The 22,730-nt window shown below is 50.6% G+C and overlaps 1 protein-coding gene across 2 annotated transcripts in view; it reads right to left on the bottom strand.

Annotated features, from left to right (window-relative positions):
- Window positions 1-22,730, bottom strand: part of LOC139047655 (thyroid receptor-interacting protein 11-like) — a 188,604-nt gene that overhangs the window by 73,006 nt on the left and 92,868 nt on the right. The window contains exon 1 of one of the 2 annotated variants that reach the window (XM_070521524.1): window positions 7,131-7,302. The exons of the other annotated variant lie outside the window; for it this stretch is intronic. The gene's annotated coding sequence lies outside the window, so the exon portion shown is untranslated. Of the gene's footprint in view, window positions 1-7,130; window positions 7,303-22,730 lie in introns of those variants that run through there. 2 annotated transcript variants of the gene reach the window in all.

Here is a 22,730-nt window from a genome sequence, read left to right as displayed (position 1 = left end):
GTCACGACCCCTTTTCTTCTGTCCGCAAACGATGGACAAGTACGCCTTCAGCTTTTTGTCACGCGTGGACACTGCGCCGCAATATGTGTCCAGGGGAGAGGAACTGGCGCTACGAAGAGTTACGATCGACCAACAAGTATAACACTGGCACGACTGTAGATTTAGTTGGGCATTCCGGGCGGAGATCGGTCTCCGGCCGAAACGTCGCTTTCGTTTCTGTGCGTGCGCCTATAGTTGGGAACTTCTCGCGAGTTTCATAACTATTTTTTTTTCTGCCTGCCAATATAGCAACATTTCTCATCCGCAAGTGAACCGCTGTCACTCGTACCACGAACTTATTGTTCGAAATCAATGACAAATTTTCACTAGAACAAAAGGATGAGGTTATCTTGTGCACGCGTGTCGTTTAACCTGGGTGATATTTTGAGCACTAACATTCACCGCGGGACGAACTGTGTTGGATATATAGAGGCCGCTCTATTCTGCTGGAAGCTCTGGTCCAGTGGAAGTACTCCCACAACGGTTATCGTCGTCATCATCATCGTCATCAGCCTGGTTACGCCCCGCGCAGGGCAAAGGCCTCTCCCATACTTCTCCAACTACCCCGGTCATGTACTAATTGTGGCCATGTTGTCCCTACAAACTTCTTAATCTCATTCGCCCACCTAACTTTCTGCCGCCCCCTGCTACGCTTCCCTTCCCTTGGAATCCCGTCCGTAACCCTTAGTGACCATCGGTTATCTTCCCTCCTCATTACATGTCCTGCCCATGCCCATTTCTTTTTCTTGATTTCAACTAAGATGTCGTTAACTCGCGTTTGTTCCCTCACCCAATCTGCCCTTTTACTTATCCCTTAACGTTACACCCATCATTCTTCTTTCCATAGCTCGTTGCGTCGTCCTCAATCTGAGTAGAACCCTTTTCGTAAGCCTCCAGGTTTCTGCCCCATACGTGAGTACTGGTAAGATACAGCTATTATACACTTTTCTCTTGAGGGATAACGGCAACCTGCTGTTAATGATCTGAGAATGCCGGCCAAACGCACCCCAGCCAATTCTTATTCTTCTGGTTATTTCAGTCTCATGATCCGGATACGTGGTCCTTACCTGCCCTAAGTAGATGTATTCCCTTACCACTTCCAGTGCCTCGCTACCTATCGTAAACTGGTGTTCTCTTCCGAGACTGTTAAACATTACTTTAGTTTTCTGTAGATTAATTTTCAGACCCACCCTTCTGCTTTGCCTCTCCAGGTCAGTGAGCATGCATTACAATTGGTCTCCTGAGTTACTCATCATCATCATCAGCAGCAGCCTGGTTATGCCCACTGCAGGGCAAAGGCCTCTCCCATATTTCTCCAACAACCCCGGTCATGTAATAATTGTGGCCATGCCGTCAATGCAAACTTCTTAATCTCATCCGCCCACCTAACTTTCTGCCGCCCCCTGCTACGCTTCCCTTCCCTTGGAATCCAGTCCGTAACCCTTAGTGACCATCGGTTATCTTCCCTCCTCATTACATGTCCTGCCCATGCCCATTTCTTTTTCTTGATTTCAACTAAGATGTCGTTAACTCGCGTTTGTTCCCTCACCCAATCTGCCCTTTTACTTATCCCTTAACGTTACACCCATCATTCTTCTTTCCATAGCTCGTTGCGTCGTCCTCAATCTGAGTAGAACCCTTTTCGTAAGCCTCCAGGTTTCTGCCCCATACGTGAGTACTGGTAAGATACAGCTATTATACACTTTTCTCTTGAGGGATAACGGCAACCTGCTGTTAATGATCTGAGAATGCCGGCCAAACGCACCCCAGCCCATTCTTATTCTTCTGATTATTTTCGTCTCATGATCCGGATCCACAGTGACTACCTGCCCTAAGTAGATGTATTCCCTTACGACTTCCAGTGCCTCGCTGCCTATTGTAAATTGCTGTTCTCTTCCGAGACTGTTAAACATTACTTTAGTTTTCTGTAGATTAATTTTTAGACGCACTCTTTTGCTTTGCCTCTCCAGGTCAGTGAGCATGCATTGCAATTGGTCCCCTGAGTTACTAAGCAAGGCAATATCATCAGCGAATCGCAAGTTACTAAGGTATTATACATTAACTTTTATCCCCACTTCTTCCCAATCCAGGTCTCTGAATACCTCCTGTAAACACGCTGTGAATAGCATTGGAGAGATCGTATCTCCCTGCCTGACGCCTTTCTTTATTGGGATTTTGTTGCTTTCTTTATGGAGGACTACGGTAGCTGTGGAGCCGCTAAAGATATCTTTCAGTATTTTTACATACGGCTCGTCTACACCCTGATTCCGTAATGCCTCCATGACTGCTGAGGTTTCGACAGAATCAAATGCTTTCTCGTAATCAATGAAAGCTATATATAAGGGTTGGTCATATTCCGCACATTTCTCTATCACCTGATTGATAGTGTGAATATGATCTATTGTTGAGTAGCCTTTACGGAATCCTGCCTGGTCCTTTGCTTGACAGAAGTCTAAGGTGTTCCTGATTCTATTTGCAATTACCTTAGTAAATACCTTGTAGGCAATGGACAGTAAGCTGATCGGTCTATAATTTTTCAAGTCTTTGGCGTCCCCTTTCTTATGGATTAGGATTATGTTAGCGCTTTTCCAAGATTCCGGTACGCTCGACGTTATGAGGCATTGCGTATACAGGGTGGCCAGTTTCTCTAGAACAATTTGCCCACCATCCTTCAACAAATCTGCTGTTACCTGATCCTCCCCAGCTGCCTTCCCCCTTTGCATATCTCCCAAGGCTTTCTTTACTTCTTCCGGCTAGTTCCTAGTTTCTAGTTCCTAGTCCTAATTCCTAGTTTCTTCTTCACTGTTTTTAGGCTTCCTCCGTTCCTGAGAGCATGTTCAATTCTGTCCATATTATACTTCCTTATGTCAGCTGTCTTACGCTTGTTGATTAACTTCGAAAGTTCTGCCAGTTCTATTCTAGATGTAGGGTTAGAGGCTTTCATACATTGGCGTTTGTTGATCAGATCTTTCGTCTTCTGCGATAGCTTACTGGCATCCTGTCTAACGGAGTTACCGCCGACTTCTATTGCACACTCCTTAATGATGCCCACAAGATTGTCGTTCATTGCTTCAACACTAAGGTCCTCTTCCTGAGTTAAAGCCGAATACCTGTTCTGTAGCTTGATCCGGAATTCCTCTATTTTCACTCTTACCGCTAACTCATTGATTGGCTTCTGATGTACCAGTTTCTTCCGTTCCCTCCTCAAGTCTAGGCTAATTCGAGTTCTTACCATCCTGTGGTCACTGCAGCGCACCTTGCCGAGCACGTCCACATCTTGTATGATGTCAGGGTTAGCGCAGAGTATGAAGTCTATTTGATTTCTGGTCTCGCCGTTCGGGCTCCTCCACGTCCACTTTCGGCTATCGCGCTTGCGGAAGAAGGTATTCATTATCCTCATATTATTGTGTTCCGCAAACTCTACTAATAACTCTCCCCTGCTATTCCTAGCGCCTATGCCATATTCCGCCACAGCTTTGTCTCCAGCCTGCTTCTTGCCTACCTTGGCATTAAAGTCGCCCATTAGTATAGTGTACTTTGTTTTCACTCTACCCATCCCCGATTCCACGTCTTCATAGAGGCTTTCGAGTTTCTTGTCATCATGACTGGATATAGGGGCGTAGACCTGTACAACCTTCATTTTGTACCTCTTGTTAAGTTTCACAAGATCTGCCACCCTCTCGTTAATGCTATAGAATTCCTGTATGTTACCAGCTATATTCTTATTAATCAGGAATCCGACTCCTACTTCTCGTCTCTCCGCTAAGCCCCGGTAGCACAGGACGTGCCCACTTTTTAGCACAGTATATGCTTCTTTGTCCTCCTAACCTCACTGAGCCCTATTATATCCCATTTACTACCCTCTAATTCCTCCATTAACACTGCTAGACTCGCCTCACTAGATAACGTTCTAACGTTAAACGTTGTCAGGTTCAAATTCTAATGGCGGCCTGTCCACTACGGTCATACAGTATTATAACTGAAGAGCTAAGAGCGTGACTACAGTCATCTGTAAACGGTGTTGGATAGCCTGAGTCAGGATATACTAGTATGTACACACTCATTTGGAAGCAGCTGTAGCCAAGAGAGAAGTCAGCTGTTGAATGGCGCTCATCAAAAGAGTTCGGACCCACCGCGCGGTGGCTCGGTCCTGGAATGTGCTCTTTTTACATTGAGGTAAAAACCCGGATTAAAAAACCCGGATCGTGGTTCTGGCACCTAATTGAAATCAATAATTAATGAGACTATATTCATCGGTAAGCGGTCGCAGAGTGGCGTACTCAATAGTTTGGCTGATACTTGCAAACACGTTGTAATGGCGGTACTTTGCAGGTCGAATGAACCTGCACTGAGAAAGCGGTCAACATTAAATATAGAGTTTTCATGCGGTCTTGTCGGTATGCGTTATATTGGCACACTGTATTCCGATTTGCAGGCTTGTTGGGACGTGACTGTTGTAAGCGAGTATCCTCAACCCCGCATTCACAATGCGACGCTGGCTCATCAGACTTGGGAATGACGCTCATCTCTCTGCGGAGTTGTGTGAAACTGGATCGCCACCACGTTCACTAGAGCAAATTCTCAGCATCAGGGAGGCTAAGAAATGCGGACGTTCTAGCGTGATACTGCGAGCGACGTGCGTCCTGCACTACCCACGCAGTACAGGCCGATCTTCCCTCGGTACGCCAGCTTTATTTACCTTTCCATCTATGTTGTACAGGCTCTGTGCGAATATTCAGCTGCGTTCACATGCACGCGACATAACAGATCGTATCGCACTTCTCAATACTACATGCGGCGCCGTTTCCGCGTGTCCCCTCGGTCCGAGACAAGCCGGAACACGTTTCTGGCGTTTCGGCAGGGAGCGGAGGCGCAGCCGGTCCCTCAGCGCGCCGCCGTCCACAGGCACCGCGCCCGAGTCGACCCACCGTTCACACGGGTGCGATGCGCGAGAAATGCGACGCGCCACTTGTCGCATCATCGACGTGAAACGCTGCGGCGCTCCGCGGGTGTGTTATCACGCAAAGCTCGGCTGGCGCCTTATCCCTAGCATACAGTCACGTGCAAAAGTATGAAGACCGCTTCTGCCATCACAGCTCCGCAGCGTGGAATCGCTCGAGCCGGACACGCGCACACCTCTGTCACGGCTGCGAAAGGAAAGAGGCCGCGTAACCGTACGTGGTCTTTCGCTCGCGAATGCACAAGGGGGTTGCAGCAGCTGCGGAAGGCGGCTCCCGATGCCTTTCTCCATTGTCGAACGCCTTTGTTACGTTGGAGAGAGATCTCGACAGACAGGTGGCGACTAATCATAAAAAGGCGGCTTTCCCAGTGCGATGCGCGACAATATCGTGTGTATACGCGCAGACTGTTCGTGGGGGAGAAGAAAGGGACGAGACTGATGGAAGAGTCGAGCTGGGTATGGCTCCAATGAAGCGCAAGGCAGAACGCTGTACTGCGATCGATGTAGCAAAACCTGATCAGACCAAGCAGGCAGTCACTATTTGTCGCCACCCCGTTTCAGGGGGCCGAGGAATTATCATCACCAACACACAGGAAACGCACCTCACTCTTTTCGTACCGAATTAAATCAGTCAGTCAATCGTGGCCGGTAAGTGGGTACAAATTAATGCACGCTGTAAAGAGGAAGAGCCGGACAAAGCATTTTTCAACAATTCCACTCATTTGGTGGAAACCTGCAACAACAAAGTGAAAGCCAAGCCCTCTCTCTCGAGTCGAACGCCAGATAGCTCGGCGCAGATGCGTCGTAAACCCTTATTATCAAAGTCGGGCCGCCGGTTTTTCCACCACAGCCGAACACGCGGTCAGTCACCGGCAAAAGAATGCAGGGTCCATCTCAAACAGAGACGGTTTGTCCCAGCCAATATTACGTGACGTAGTATAACGACAAAGGCTAATCGGCGTCTCTTTCGGAGCGCATCGACGACAGTGCGCTCTTGTGGGCTCGTTGAATTCCTCAGTTGGCACAGAGTCCCTGAACGGCAGGTGATGTCAAAGTCCACGGCGGTAACCATAGCGCGGTGTGCGTGGTCTCTATAGATTTTGCTTTCTCGTTTGGGCGCGTTTCTTCCGTCGCCTACGCGTTCGCCCGTACACGGCCTGCTTGGCGTCGCCGTGTGCGAATGGCCCAGCACCGACCTTTCAGCGTGCATCGAGAGCGCGTGACGTCAAAGGACTTGCTTCCATCAGCGGGGCGTGCAAACCTGCCTCACTCGCGAGTGGTGACGACGCCTTTCTTCAAGGAGAGGGAAGTTTGGGGGAAGCACGCGAGCATCACGAAGGACCGATTCGTCGTATGCTGGCGTACCCAAAATAAGGACGACGAAGGACAACGCTCGTCCTTCTCGTTCCTCCCGCGTATACGCCTGCCTTTTCACACCGTGAGCCCCGAACTCGGCTTCCCGTCGTTCGAGGATGGCGACATCGAAGAGGGCGGCCGATCCTATCCTGCTGCCTTCGCAGCTGCAGGATTCCATTATTCCATTGCGCTTGCGTGCCGAGGCGCACTACTCGGTCTTTGTATAAAAGAAAAAGTTGGCCACGTGTAATGTATACTTAACGCTCGCGGCGGTTGCGAACGTGGCTTAAAAATTAAGCCTCTCGGATTTCGCGCGATCCGCTTTATAGCGGCTTAGCTTTCCTTTTTTAATTGTCCTCGCAACATTACAGCACCGCGATAACCTGCACTTCCGGTGAGGTCAAGCCTAACATTTCGTGCCGCGCCTCGCACACGCTGTGCCCAGCGAGACATCCCGCCGAGACACGCTGGTCCAACAACCAGGATATTTCCCCCAAGAGCGTAGCGCGAGAGAAAAGACGCACGGGAGAGGCGCCGCTTCTTCCTCGGAGGTCGCGTCGTACACCACGGCGTCGAAGGCGCGACCTTCTACGGTGTCCACGGCGGCGACGAGATATTCTATATCGCAGCAATCATATTCCAACCGCCGAGAGACGCCACCCAACCAATCAATCAGCCAATCTCTCACCACGCGCCGCTCTCGCGGAAGCCCGCGGGGGGAATTGTCTCGACATTGCCGCTGCCCTTGCGGCGACGAGCAAGAAAGGACGCTCACCTGCTCGGCGGTGGACGGCCGTCGGGGCGAAGCGACCACGTCGGGGCGAAGCGACCACGCCGGGGCGGTGGCCGAGCGAAGCGGCGCCGTTCACGCGGTGGTGGTTCCCGCTCGGCGTCGGCGCAGCATCTGGGCCCCGTGGCGGCGGTCGCTCTCCGGTTGTCGGCTGCCCTCCCCCCCCGCGGCGACGTTGTCGACGTCGCTGCCGCCGCGCCGCCTGACGCCCGACGGTTTCCGGCGCGCGATACACGCCGCACTTTGCTTCCCCCCTCGCCCCGTTCGACCCCGCCCCGCTGAGCGGGCGCGCGCGTGCCTCCAGCGCTGGGCTCTCGCGCACAACGCGGTGCCGCCGGGAGGGAAGTCGTTCACCCAATGATCGCGTATGTCTACTCCCAAAGCATTTCCCTGAGTCTTGCTCTCCCCATCGTAGAACAATCCTGGTTTCCGACCATCGCAAGCAGCGCGCAAACGGGACGGCGTTCTTCCCGCCCATTCTTCGGCGGAGAAGGTCGTCGAGGTTGTCGTTTGGGGCGCTGGGATTAATCGGCCGCGTTCGGTAGCGCGCCCCCAAAGCGCAAGAGCCTTCCGGCACACCGCGTGCCGAGGGCCGCGTACTCGGAGGCGTCTCCCACAACGGCCTCGCCAGTTGCATTTGCGCGGAACTCCTGCGCACGTTCCTCTCGCCGCTGACCTTTTCTCGACACGCGAGGTTTGCTCCGCGCAAGCAATTGCAGAATGGCACACGAGTCAGCCACTGGAATAGTGTACAATGCACAGGTGTACAATGGCGCGACCGCAAGTGTATGCTTATGAAAACGCGCGCTTGGCTGTTACCTTTCTATGCTCATGTCGCGTTGTGAACATTAGATAGATAGATAGATAGATAGATAGATAGATAGATAGATAGATAGATAGATAGATAGATAGATAGATAGATAGATAGATAGATAGATAGATAGATAGATAGATAGATAGATAGATAGATAGATAGATAGATAGATAGATAGATAGATAGATAGATAGATAGATAGATAGATAGATAGATCAAGGAAGCTGCATGATGGCTTCTTGCATTCATAAGATAGGTTGGTCTACTGGATATGTCGTAACGTACCACAATAAGTTACTTATACTAAATACTAATCCCCATATATAGCGCAACTTATAGCAGCGGTCTTTATTCGCGACAGCAATTTTCAACGTTATGGTTCTATTTAATCTCACGCGACATCCTCTCTTCTAACTTGCCGCCACATTCGCACACGTACAGCCTTTGTCAAAAGTACAGAAGCCACTCCACAAGTGGGCAGGGGATGGCACCGAGCACCCTGCTGCGGGGCATCACAAGTCACTGCAAAGAAAGTGCCGTTTCGTGTTCGAAAACTTGGCTTGGCTCAGCTAAAAGGAACTTGGCTTGACTTGTACATGACCAAAGCAGTTGGACAGGAAACCACGAAAGCATATACTTATTAATGCAGAACCGATCCAACAGTTCCGGAAGCGTTAACAGCTGAGCGCCTGCTTGATAAACGAAACGTAAATTTCTCACTTGTCGCTGGCGCTCTTGGGAACCATACCTGGCCCTCGCGCCAGAAGCATCCCATGCACTGTCTTCATCATCTTCTTAGCACTTGTCGCCGACTTCCCACCAAAGCCAGCGTACAACGGCTATTGCGCTCACCTCTCACTGTTTCCAAAATAGGAATTTATAAACAGGATCGCGACTACAGATGGAGAAATACTGATTAAATGATATTCCGCGACGTTTTCCGCCTTACCACTGCTATATTGAACACACTGCGCCAGTAAGCTATCCGCTGTACCCAGCAAACGTGTACAGCAAATATTAGTTGTTGGTCCCTTTAAATGGCACCGGAAACGTTTAGGACAAATTTTTTAGACGCGTGGGGTGCAGCTAATGTAAAACATTTGCGCCACACAATTGAAGTAAAGCGCCTCATATTAAGACAGCTACGGACCAGGTTACCCTGCTCCCCAGCCAAGCTTCTCAACTCGCTCGCCGAGTGATCGGGGCTAAGTCACTGGCTCGGCGTCATGATGCGTCGTCCACTTGTCCGAGAGCCAGCACGCGAAGCCTCTGCGCCAGCCACTACCTGGCCGTCGATCCCCAGCGAAAGCTATCCAAGCAGCGTGCGCTCCGAGCGTTCTGTCGCAGTGCCAAGCGTGTCCGGCATTCACGCAGGCGAGCTGGGCATTTTGACGGATGGGCGTAAGCATGAGCGAGGGCCCCTTAGAGCGGCCTGCACGGTGCAGCCACCATGTGACGCAGAGCTTAATCAGTCAAACACAGGGCTAATATTGCTGTAACAAAGTACAAAACATTTTAAACATCTATAAAGACAACGTGTTAACAACTACAATGCAGCCATAAATTCGCTTACTTAAATGATATTGCGCGACAAAAAAAAACGACACGGACGTGAGAGAAGACAACACACCAAGCGCAAACTTTCAACTAAGTTTATTGTGCCACTGTGTCGATTTTATACATGGGAGGCAGCGTAGACCGCGCATGCGCTTACAAGAAAATGAAGTGCGAATTTATGTAACATAGTGACGAGTCTTGTGATGCCGCCTCCAAGAAACTTAGTTCTTTTTCTGTGAATGCCAGAGACGGGAAGATAACACACTTATCACCCAATTTCGCGATCATTTGCGCTTCAGATATTTCACGGACGAGCTGCGTGCTGCCACGGGAAACAATCGTGCATTGATCCTCAAGAGGTTTGCATCCATGATCGCAACAGTGGATCGCCAAGAAACCACCAGAGCCGTTCTTTACATTGTTGCTGTGTTCGCGGAGCCGATCATTGAGGCAACGCCCAGTTTGTCCGATATATTTCTTCCCACATGAAAGCGGCAGGTTGTACACCACCCGGTGGACACACTCGACAAGTTTGCGCTTGGTGTGTCGTCTTGTCTCACGTCCGTGCCGTTTTTTTTTTTTTTTGTCGCGCAATATAATTTCAGTAATGGATTACCAGCTTGCCCGGAATGCTGTTCTCATTACGTTCTCTTAAATTCACACCAGTATCAAAGTAGAATACACTTAGTTACTGCTATATAAGCTCTGCGTTTGTCTGGTTGAGCTTCCCGGCCACGGAGGTAGTTTCGATGCCGGCGAAAAGCGAAAACACCCGTGTATTTAGATTTAGCTGCACGTTAAAGAACCCCAGTTGGTCAAAATTTCCGGAGTCCCTCACTACGGCGTGCCTCATAATTAGATCGCAGTTTTGGCACGTAAAACTCCGTAATCTGTCTGGTTGAGCTCCGTGCCGCCAGGTGGTTGCATCCTGTAGGCTGCTTGCGCGCGCGCCCATCCGGCAAAACGCCCAGTCCGCCTGCGTTTACCGGAATACCGGACACACTAAAACCGTGGTAGTAATCCTCAACTGACGTCAAGTGACCGCAATAAACGCGTACATTCTGGCGCAAATATATTGCCACATCAAATACGCGGCACGTAGAGGAAGACTAAGATATCGTGCCTTGCGGAAGAGAAGACGGGATCGCTTTTCAATTTGCCTGCAATTAAACGGTCCTGCCCTATTTTATCAATTTCCGCTGCTTGTGAATCGTGACACTGGTGGAGGCGCTGGGTAAATGTTTGGGACGCCTGTCAACAGCCCCCCATCAAACCCAGGATGTTTTCCGCATGTCGAAACACCCGTTCACCGCGCCAGCCGTCGCCTATACTAGGCCTAAGCCCAGAATTTTGTACCCTACCAGGAACTCTGCCTGTTGCCACGAGTGCCCAAGCCATAGCAGACCCAGGCCCTGTACAGGTGACTGTTTTGACTCTTCGATCTCCCGTGAGCTTCCACGGCAACGCCTACGGGGATGCAGAAGACTGGCTCGCGCAGTGCGAGCGCGTAGCCAAGTATGTAATGAGTGGCATGCTGGACAGAAGCTATCCGATGTGTATTTCTCTCTTGAAGACGGAGCCCGCACATGGTTCGTAAATCGCGAGGGAACCTGGCCAGGCTAGGGTGACTTCTACCGCCAGTTCTTGCACATGTTCGGGAGTACCAAAAGGCGAGACCACGCGCAGCGTCTTCTCGAATTACGGATTCAAAAGCCGAATGAAACTGTTGCCATGTTCGCTGAGAATATGGCTCGTCTTTGTCATCGTGCAGGTCCCGATATGTACGAGGCACAAAAACTCAGCCACCTCATGCGCGGCTTAAAGGAGCAGCTGTTTGCCGGTCTTGTGCGGAACCCGCCAACGAGCGTCGATGAATTTATTCAAGAATCGACGGCCATATAGCGCGCGTAACACCTACGCAACCGCCAGTATGATCACCTGACCAGAACTGGACCGGCAAGTGCCGCAGCAGTGACGGTCAGACGAGAGTTCCTTGCGCCGGTTGATACGCGAAATTGTTCAGGAAGAAATTAAGAAGCTCACTGCAACGTCAAATGAATGCACAGCTGCGTCGGTGGCTGAAGTTGTGCGCCAAGAAATAAAGCAAGCGCTTGCGGCTCCTGAGCCATATTCCCAGACGTGGCAGCCCAGCTACGCAAATGTCCGTCGACTGCCACCTCCGATGCTGACGCCGCAATATCGCCATCAGTCAGCACCGGCATCACCTTGGTACCATAGGGAACAACCGACGCGACCACCGCTGCGCAGAACCGACATTTGGCGCAGAAGCGGGCTACATCTGCCGTCATTTCCCTTATCGTGTCGAAGGGTACCAAGCATTTCCATCCACAGCTTCTCGTCGTGCTTTTCACGGTAGCCGAGCGAACTTCGACACGAATTCGATGAGCAGGCGAGCCGATTCTCCAGGTTACCGCTCACACTTCCCTTCTCCGAGACATCGTTTTCCAGCTGCAAGACGCAGTTCCACCGACGTGGCCTGAGGGCGATCTCCCAGCCTACGCCGGGGAAACTGAAGGCCGCGACCTCAGGGGGGAAAGTTGAAACACGTCGAAGTGCCGAAAATCCCCCACTGCTGTCGAACGAGAAGCCGATACAGCCGGATGATTTGACGACAGACTATTGTTAGTGCTGATATGCTACTGTATCAATTGACGGCCACGACGTGACGGTACTAGTATATAGACACTGGCGCAGACCATTCGATCGTAACTGAAAAGCTGGAGGACAGAATTCGCAAAGTGAAAATGGAATGGCCAGGACCGCACATTAGATGTGCTGGAGGCCAGCTACTAACACCGACTAGCAAGTGTACTGCAAGGATCAACATTTTATTTTTATTTTTTTTTTTATTTTTTATTTAGAACATACTGCAGGCCTACAGTAGGCCCAAGCAGGAGGGGCGAATACATATTATATGCAAAAAGAACAGGATTAGCAAAATTGAAAAATGTTAAATAGAAGTTGAAACACAAAATACAGCAATAAATACAAGGCTTAGATGAAAAATACAAAAAGTAAACGTAGAAATAAATGGCTCTCAAATTAAATGCTGTGAAGAAAACATTGAGTCAAAAGAATCAGCTCTGGTTAAAAGATCTGGCGGACACCTGTTCCACTCCTCAATGGTGCGTGGAAAAAATGAGTATTTAAAGGCGTTAATCCTAGCACTGTAAGGGGTTAATGATTGTGCATGATGATTTCGTGTTTGGCGCGTAGTGTTAGGTTTAAGGATAGGGTCTGCATTCATAGACAGATTCGTCATTCGTCGCAAATTTTGTTATTCTCCCCGAGTGCTGCAAAGATGTCATCTTAGGTATGGACTTCTTACGCGAGTACGGAGCCGTCATCAACATGCCAGAAGGTATACTAACAATTTCTGGGGACGAAAGTGCACAACTACAGCACAAGTCTTTGCGCATTATAGACGACGTGACCGTACCACCGTTATCTTGCCGTCTTGTTTCCTTCAGGTGCGACACAGAGCACGATGGGGAAGGTATTGCTGAGCAGATAATTACGCTTTTGCTCACTCAAGGTGTTGCCACGCCCAGAAGTCTCGTCAGAGTAATGCACGGGCAAACAGAACTACTGCTGACAAACTCGAGCAAGCAACAACGACACATTGCAAAAGGCGCAGCAGTTGCTTACCTCGACGAGATTGAGGAATTTGGCGAATGCTTTGCATTACAACAAGGAGAGCAAGACGCTTCGGCACCGTTGCCTGTCCTTGACGTGAGCGCGAGCTTATCACCAGCGCAAAGGCAGCGCCTTGTGGACCTGCTTCACCAGTTTCGCGATTGCTTCTCGTCGACATCCAGAGTTGGTCAGACGTCACTGACGAAGCACCGGATTATCACGGAGGAGACAGCGAGACCAATCCGACAAAACCCGTACCGTGTAGCACCAAAAGAACGCGAAGCGATCTGAAAGCAAGTGAAGAAAATGCTCGAAACCTACATTATCCAACCATCAAAAAGCCCGTGGGCATCGCCGGTAGTGACGGTCACAAAGAAAGACGACGTTTTTGTGTCGACTACTGTAAGCTGAACCGGGTGACAATGAAAGATGTATACCCATCACCGTGTATCGACGATTCTCTCGACAGGCTGAGGCATGCCCGCTACTTCTCGTCGATGGACCGCAAAAGTGGCTATTGGCAAATCGAGGTTGACGAGAGAGACTGTTATGTCTTTGGACCACTGCCACCACTATTACGACTTCGAGGTGGTCCCGTAGTGCTCGTCATCCGTTTCGTGACAGAGCGTTGGTAGCGAAGACTCCGAGTCAGGCGTCGGTAAGAATAACGAAAGGGATTTTATACACTATATACAGGTCATTATACAGGACAAGATCGGATCGGCACTGGGGCCGAGAGCTCACAGCAAACGCGACTGTTGCCGCACGGCGACGTCCGGCGAGATTGCAACGCGTGACACATCTCACTCCAGTCGAAAGCGGCACTCAGCTCCCGGTGGGTCGGCGGATCCGGTTTTCCAGGCGGCGGCGTCGGGCCTTATAATGCCCCGAGAAACCATTGTCACTCAAACGGCCCAATACAAAGCCAGCACTCGACGGTCGTTCGAGGGGTCCAACCAGCGACCGCGCTGGCCGCCCGGTTCAAAGTTGGCGCGCGCGGTGACCTCCAGGCAAAAGGAGGTACGGCGCCGGGCTGTCTGGCACTTGGTTGCACGTTTGGACATGTCGCTTGCCGATGCTTCTCCTCAGGACACCGCTGCCTGACAGCTCAGCATCTTGACTTGTCCAGGGAGAATTAGGGCGCTGTGCCTTTCGGCACGGCCCCGGGTTTGTCCAAAGGGCGTTCGCAGGATAAATTGTGCATCTCGTAGATTCGGAATCCGGGCTGGTGGTCATGGCACAACAAGACAGAGAAAAGACTGCTTTCGTAACGCCAGATGGGCTTTACGAATTCAAGGTCCTGGCTTTCAGTTTATGCTCAGCTCCAGCAAATTTTCAGCGACTCATGGATATGGTTCTGTCAGGTCTAGCATACCTCGAAGACGTCATAGTTTTTTCGGAAACGTTAGAGGAACACCTGAGACGGCTGCTGGCGGTTCTACAAACGATCCGGTCCACCGACTTCATACTAAAAGCAGAAAAGTGTCACTTTGGTTTCGAGGAACTCCAGTTCTTAGGTCATGTTGTGAGTCATCAAGGCGTTCGCCCCGTCTCCGACAGGGTCACGGCCATCGCAAAGTTTCCAACGCCAACGGATAAGAAGGATAAGAAGGCACTGGCGCGTTTCCTAGGTCTCCGCTCGTATTATCGAAGATTTATAGCCAATTTTTCACATATAGCTTCACCGTTAACGCGCCTTACAAGAGAAGACGCTGCCTTAGTATGGCACGAAGAAGAACAAGCAGCGTTTAATAATCTCCGACGGCGCCTGCAAACACCTCCTGTACTGGCTCACTTTGACGAGGACGCTCCTACCTACCATGATTCATACGGACGCTAGCCACGTAGGTCTAGGCGCTGTGCTCGTGCAGTGGCAAGACTCAGCCGGGAGAGTCCATGCATACGCAAGCAGGACGCTCTCACGTGATGAGTTTAATTACTCAACCACAGGAAAGGGATGTCTTGCGGTGGTATGGGCAGTTATGAAGTTTCGCCCGTATCTCTATGGCCGTTCCTTCAGTGTTGTCAGCGATCATCCCTCACTTTGCTGGCTGACGAATTTGAAGGATCCGCCCGGTCGACTAGCGCGTTGGAGCTTAAGGCTTCAAGAATTCGATATGACAATGGTGTACAAGTCCGGACGAAAGCACTCCGACGCCAACTGCCTTTCAAGGTCACCGATTGAGCAGGAAGTCATAGAAGATGACGAAGACGTGGCTTCTATAGGTGTTCTAGACAGGGACACGATTGCTCGTCAGCAGCGGGAAGACAGCGAACTGATTCCGCTCATTGAATTTTGAGAAGGCCGGATTACAAGCGCGCCCAAAACATTCGCAAGAAGCTCGCCATCATTCTGCTTCAGTAATGATGTTCTTTACAAGAAGAACTTCTCTGCAAGCGGAAGCAGCCACTTACTTGTCGTCCCAACGCGCCTCCGTCATGAGGTCTTGCAAGCCTGCCACGATGAACCGACATCTGGCCACCTCGGCTACACGCGAACACTGGCCCGAGTCAAAGAGAAATACTACTGGCCAAGGATTGGCACCTCTGTGAAACATTACGTGCGCACGTGCCTCGATTGTCAGCGTCGCAAACCACCATATATGAAACCAGCTGGACTACTACGACCAGTCCAAGTGCCCTCGACCCCATTTGCCCAAATCGGCATGGACCTTCTCGGACCATTCCCGACTTCCAATACTGGCAATAAGTGGGTAATAGTTGCCACCGATTACCTGACACGCTATGCAGAAACCAAGGCCCTTCCAAGTGGCACCGCAATCGAAGCAGCGCGATTCTTTATTGAAAACGTGGTTCTAAGGCACGGTGCACCGACGGTGATAATAACGGACAGAGGGACTACCTTTACGGCTACACTCCTAAAGACATTGCTTAGCCTCAGCGGCACGGCTCACCGAAAGACCACAGCCTATCACCAGCAAACGAACGGCCTAACAGAACGCTTGAACAAGACTATCGCCGACATGCTGAGTATGTACGTAGACGTGGAGCACAAAAATTGGGATGACATTCTACCGTACATCACATTCGCTTACCACACTGCTCAACAGGAAACAATGCGAGAGGCACCATTTAACCTTCTTCATGGCCGTGAAGTGACGACGATGCTCGATGCGATGTTGCCACATGACTGCGGTGATGTAGGCACGGACGCTGAAGCTTTCGCTCAACGTGCTGAAGAAGCGAGACAACTCGCCCGCGTCAGAATCGCCCGACAACAGGACTACGACGCTCGACGCTACAATCTACGGCAACGATGCATCACATATCAGCCAGGCGGCAAAGTGTGGCTTTGGAGTTCCATCCGTCGGCGAGGGCTTTCAGAAAAGCTACTCAGGCGGTACTTTGGTCCGTACAAGGTTTTACGGCGCCTCAGCGACCTAGGTTATCCCTTACAGTCCTGCTTCCTCCACGGTGAGGCAGCGTCCACCAGAAGTCGTGCATATTGCGCGCATGAAGCCCTATTGTTCGGCATGAAGTGCCCACACCTCGCCTGACACATCTGCCTGCCGCTCGGTGAGGATCGGGACGACGCTCTCTCTGGAGGGAGGCCACTTCCAGTACGCGGCACGTAGAGGGAGACGAACATCTCGCGCATTGCGGAAGAGAAGACGAGGTCCCTGCGCGATCGTTTTATGCGAAGCATACTAGCCGCACAACCACGCTCTTCCTTGCTGCGCCGCGCGCGGCCGCGTAGCTACCATATGACGTCATAACAGCTGCAAAAGCGGAGGCTCAACTCGTGCGCTCGCTTGCGGCCGCGTAGCTACATAGCCGGGTCTCAGCTCGTGCGCTCGCCTGCATGAGTTGTTTCTTCGTCTAGCCGAACCAAATATAGCCAAGCAACAGCAGTTCACCAGGCTAAACAGTGGCTCAACAACTAAAATAAAGGCTAGTATGCTTCGCATCTTGGGCTTAACCTTAGCTAAGCCACAGCCATTTTTTTCAGTTTGCCTGCAATTAAAGTGTCCTGCCCTGTTTTATCAGTTCCTGCTGCCTGTGAATCGTGACAATATGATACCGACAGCCCTATGTGCTGCGCTCGCCTGTTGCCTTGCAGAGCGACACGATGTCGCAGTTTGACATGTTGCCAATCGCTAAGTTTGCAGCCCACAACGAAACAAGGGAGATTCATGGTCTTCGTGAAAAGAAACCTCGAGACCAACACTGACGTGCAGGTATTGCCAACACATAGCACGTTGTAACAAAAACAGACACTTAGTGTGTGTCTGAAGTGCTTGAGCGTAGTGATGAATTGTTGTGTATTCTCTGTTCCATTTCATTTCATTTTATTTCCTTAAAAACCCCACGAGGGGGTATTACATATGGGGTGGAATCAGCTAAGATAAACATGAATAACACTTCCACATGTGTTTATATACAAAAAAGGTTATTTAAATTTTCAACGAATGATGCACAGGTGATATCAACGATATGTTGGGGAAGGCCCTTCCAATATTTAGCTGCACGTGGGAAGAAGGAAGCTGAAAAGTCCGGGCACGTGCATAAAAAACTTGAAGGTTGTGGTTGGTGCGGTAAGAAATGTACGATGCTGTCATGATATAAGGTGCACGATTGAGTGACGAGTAATAGAACTTGTGGTACAGCAATAAGGTGGCTATGCGACGGCGGACTGAGAGAGGAGGCGATGAGGCAGATTTAGTTTTCAGAGCCCAAACACTGACGTCATACGAATAAGAAGAATGGATGAAACTCGTAGCGCGATGTTGAACTGATTCTAGATCACTCATGAGGTTAACATGATGCGGGTTCCATATGGCGGATGGATATTCTAGTTTAGGTCGAACGAGTGATTTGTAAGCAAGCAATTTCAGGTGATGTGGAACGAGGCGAATATAACGTTTAGGAAATCCCAGTGTGTTGTTGGCTGATGATATCACGTTAGTAATGTGTTCACTCCATGTTAGATCATTAGATAATGTGATGCCTAAGTACTTGAAAGTCAATACAAATTCTACCGACTCGTTAGCGATTGTGTACTGAAAGGCATGAATCTTGTGTCAACGGGTAATGGAAAGAAGCTTGCATTTCCTAGAGTTAATGAGCCAATCTTCACACTTCTTTTATAGAAACAAATTAAAAACATCCCAACTATTACGAACAACATTTGTTCACCATAAAGTTCAAAAATTTATGAACGACAACCAGGGTGGCCAACGGATAGCTCGCCCGATGATGATTTATTGGCATCCTCTTCAAAACACATTTTTTGTGCAAGACGCATAAGAAACACTTCCATGGCAGGTAACCCATTTGGAAATGTACAATGTGCCCGCTATAAGTGGACCAGCCCTCTTGCGGGCCTTTCGCCCGGTACTTATTGTAGCAAGCGCAGACGAAAGGAGTCGGGTTTGGGGACACTTTCGTGCTACACAGTGTACGCTGCTCCCTGTAGCGAAGTCGCGGTTACAACGAACATCCTTCCTTATATCTCTACCTCGTCAACCTGGCGCGAGCAAGGACACCAGGCGGACTCGAGCTCGGTATCTTATCGCACGACAACCGGCTTTATCTTTATGAGCCGGATTAAAAGGGCGCAAACGGCGAGGAACAACTGTCTCGGCGAAACAGCGAGATTCCAGAGTCGCCAAAGCGATAAAGAGCTTGTACGGCCTCTATATTGGGCTTGTAAAGATTTACGTCTTACACCCTCAACTTGTGTCACACGGCACATTTCTACGTGCTTCCATTACGGTAGCGCGCACGCATGTATGTTGGTCATCCAACAATTATACAGCGAAAATTATATATATATATATCCCCCAGCCCTGCAGCTTTCCCAAGATTGCGTCAATATTATACAGCCGAAATTTATAATTACTTAGAAACAGTGGAATTCCGTCGCAGTAGGTCATTAAAGGCCAAGAGAAATGAATTTTCACTTGGGCTAGATTGGTTATAACCCGAGTGGCACCGAAACAAGCTTGGAACGGCTTGTGCGGGTCTCTGAATTACTAGCAGAGCAAGTGGTTAGCAGTAAAACTTCATTTGGGCCACCTCGTTCCTCCCATTATCATCCCCATTGTGACCCTTTTTCTTCCCCTCTTCCCCTTCCCTTACGTAGAGTAGCAGGCCAGATGCTCCATTATCCGGCCGACCTCTCTACATTTTCCAATCATTAAAATACTTCTTCTTCATTTGGACCTAGTTGGTACACAATTCTGAACTTAAACTTACAGCAGAAACACCCAAGACGAGCCACAAAAGTGTGTGTCGTATCATCCTTTTGTGGTTCGTCTTAAGGGTTTGCGCTGTAAGTTTAAGTTCAGAAGTGGTTAGCAGCCATTGAGGTATCACGTCGCCTTCGACATGTTGCCAGAGCGCACCGTGAGCAGCGCGATGCATAACCAAGTGTGTGTGTGTGTGTGTATATATATATATATATATATATATATATATATATATATATATATATGGCGTGTCGCAATCGTCGCCATCTGTGTGTCGTGGAGACTACTGTCACGAAAAAAAAAAGGTATGGCGTCCCATCCTACAGAGTGACGTCATGATCTAACGCATGCTTGGCGCCAATGTTTCTTTAGGAGTCGGCATTTCGAGACGAGAGCAGTTCTTCTTTGAGCTTCCAACTAGCGTCAGCTTACAAGTCAGCGTGTTTTTTAAACTAAATTAAATTGTGGGGTTTTACGTGCCAAAACCACTTTCTGATTATGAGGCACGCCGTAGTGGAGGACTCCGGAAATTTCGACCACCCTGGGGTTCTTTAACGTGCACCTAAATCTAAGCGCACAGGTGTTTTCGCATTTCGCCCCCATCGAAATGCGGCCGCCGTGGCCGGGATTCGATCATGCGACCTCGTTCTCAGCAGCTCACAACCACGGCGGGTGTTTTTAAACTATAGGAGTGGCCCGTGCAGGTGAACGTAATTAGGCTGACGGCAATCGCTTCTGCACGTCCCTTAAGAAAATGATGGGAATGAACGACGGTGCTAGATAGGCTTCAAAAACCTTTTATTCGCCTAGAATTGTGCAGCCACTATACATGACCAAACAAAAAATATGTTTCAATGTGTGATAAGTCGTGTGGCTAACACAGCTCTCGCGAGAATTCGCACTGAAGCGGGAGCCATGCTGAACAACGACATTCCTTAGCGTGCGCAAACATTACGAACCCGGCAAATAACGTACAGCGTCGATCACACTTGTCTAGAGTGGCCCGAAGGCTGCTCCGCACTGCGCCTGCGACGCCTAGCGACAAGCACTGGGTTCGAGATGTGTTGGCCGATAGCGCCAGGCGCGTGCACGCTGCGGCATTCGCTGGCGGCCAAGGTACAGGCCGCAGCATTCTAGCCGTGTCACGTTCGCCGCTCAGCTGGCAGTGCTCGTCCAGTGATAAAAAAATTGGAGGACGCTTAAGCTTCGCCTTCAAGAGTGGGACGCGACAGCGTTCCCGTCGACCCGCCAAGGGGTATAAGACAATGCGCTACGGCACAGCAATCACTTACGATGCGCCCCGCATCGGACTTAGCGCCCACCTATCACGCGGTGAACGTCGAGCAACGCAGCGTTCGGCGCGACAACGAAACGTGCGCCTGAGCGAACGAAACGAACCAAAGAACTCGGTGTCTCGGAGGGAAAACGATCTGCGCCAGCCAAACGTCGTGATCGGCACGCGCAGAGAGATAGATAGTAATCTAAACCGGAAGCACGGCGAAGCGTCGTCAGGGGAGAGGGAGTCCCGCGACGCGCCTGGCAGCGGTCCCAATGCGCGCGCGGCGCGCCTCCTGTCGGGGCAGCGCCGTACATTGAGAGGAGGGGGTCTTCTGTGTTTGCCGCAAGATGGCTCTGCATGTGCGGAAAGCGCAAAAGAAATGCAGCGGAAACGCACTTCGCAACTCGTGTAATTGTGACTTCTGTACGTTACATGTTCATAATTACCGATATACACCGCAGTATAACTTTCCACGGCTGGTTTCGAAGGCAACACCGCATTCACTAGAGGCGCGTTTGCACCGCTTGGAAGCATCGAACTCGTGGCTGAGTGGTAGCGTCTCTGTCTCACACTCCGGAGACCTGGGTTCGATTCCCACCGGGCCAATGTTGGAAGTTGCTTTTTATTTATGAAGAGCCTGCCGTGATTTATCGCTCACGGTCAACGCCGCCGACGCCGACACCCGACGCCGACGACACCGGCTTTTCTGCGACACGAGCTCCTTAACGCTATCGCGTTAAAAGCCGGGGCTCGCGACGCGCAAATCACGCAGGCCTGCATCTTGGCCGCCCGCGAATGGCGCAGCGTCCACGCGCCTGGCGCTATCGGCCAACACATCTCGAACCCGGTGCTTGTCGCTAGGCGTCGCAGGCGCAGTGCGGAGCAGCCTTCGGGCCACTCTAGACAAGAGTGATCGACGCTGTACGTTAACATAGCGCACACCTAAACCACAAAAACCCAATCACACTCGGAGCATGCGCAGTGATGATAATGCTATTTCTTTATACACGTAATGCGTTTGGCTGCAAAAGCTAAACTAGAAGTGTCTCTTTAGAGAGCATTCCTAGCCACCAATATTGCTGCTTCGGAGAGTGCGACACACGGCGCGACATTTGTTCGCGTTCACCGCGTCGCACGCAGCAGCGCGCATGCACGATGGCGCCTGCACTTGTTCGCCAATGAAATGAAGCGCATCCCACGCCTTGTGGTGCAAGGTTGGAGTCGACAGCGGAGCCTGTCATCCCTTAGCTAAGTTGTTTGTAGATTTTGCGAGGTTATGCTACGTTTTTCCAAGTTGTTGGTAGGCTTGGCTAAGTCGTGTCTAGGTTTTGCGAGGTTATGGTACGCTTGGTTAACTTGTTTCTAGGTTTTCCGAGGTTATGCTAGGTTTTGCTCACTTCTCTCGGCGGGCTTGACGCTGGACGTTTTCGAGAAGTCGCAGGTCCGGATCGCTTTCTCGGCGACGTCGAGCGTTCAGGCGCCGACTCCCGCGTTCCCTGGACTGCAACTCGCCATCCTCGACTCGGCGACGCATCGCTTCTCGCTCTTCTTTGTAAGCCGCTTCTTCTTCGGGCGTCCGGACTTTCTTCGGTCTTCCCATGGCAACGGCACATACGCACGGACTAGAGGAGGCGAGAGGTCGGGTGCCTCGATCCGCGCTACTCCGTACGGCGTCGCTGACATCGAGGCACCCTAGCGAGAGGTGTGCCGCCGCGCCGGCAGTTCCGAGCTCGCCTGTAACGTCACGACTCCGCTCGACGCACGTGGTGTGCGAGGAGCGTACGTGTCTCGGTGGTCTCGCGGGTGGTTGCTAGGCAACGCGAGGCGGCGCACAGCTGGGCTTAGTTTTCTGGTAACGCTCCACGGCGAAACGAAAAGCTTAAACAGCTCCACTGTTTAAAAACAAAACAGCCGCGGCGCTAAAATGAGCAACGCCACTCCTCACGAGCTGACCGGATATCTCCTGTGCCAGAAGCGCTGGTCGGCTCCATGAATCAACTAACACACTGTAAATAGAAAAAAGAAATGTACATGTGCTTTTTCTAGTACATTGAGATTGTCTCAAT

Source organism: Dermacentor albipictus, chromosome 7 (assembly GCF_038994185.2).
Source record: "Dermacentor albipictus isolate Rhodes 1998 colony chromosome 7, USDA_Dalb.pri_finalv2, whole genome shotgun sequence".
NCBI lineage: Eukaryota > Metazoa > Arthropoda > Arachnida > Ixodida > Ixodidae > Dermacentor > Dermacentor albipictus.
Note: the sequence above shows the minus strand (reverse complement) of the source record. Positions and strands in the feature narration are given on the sequence as shown.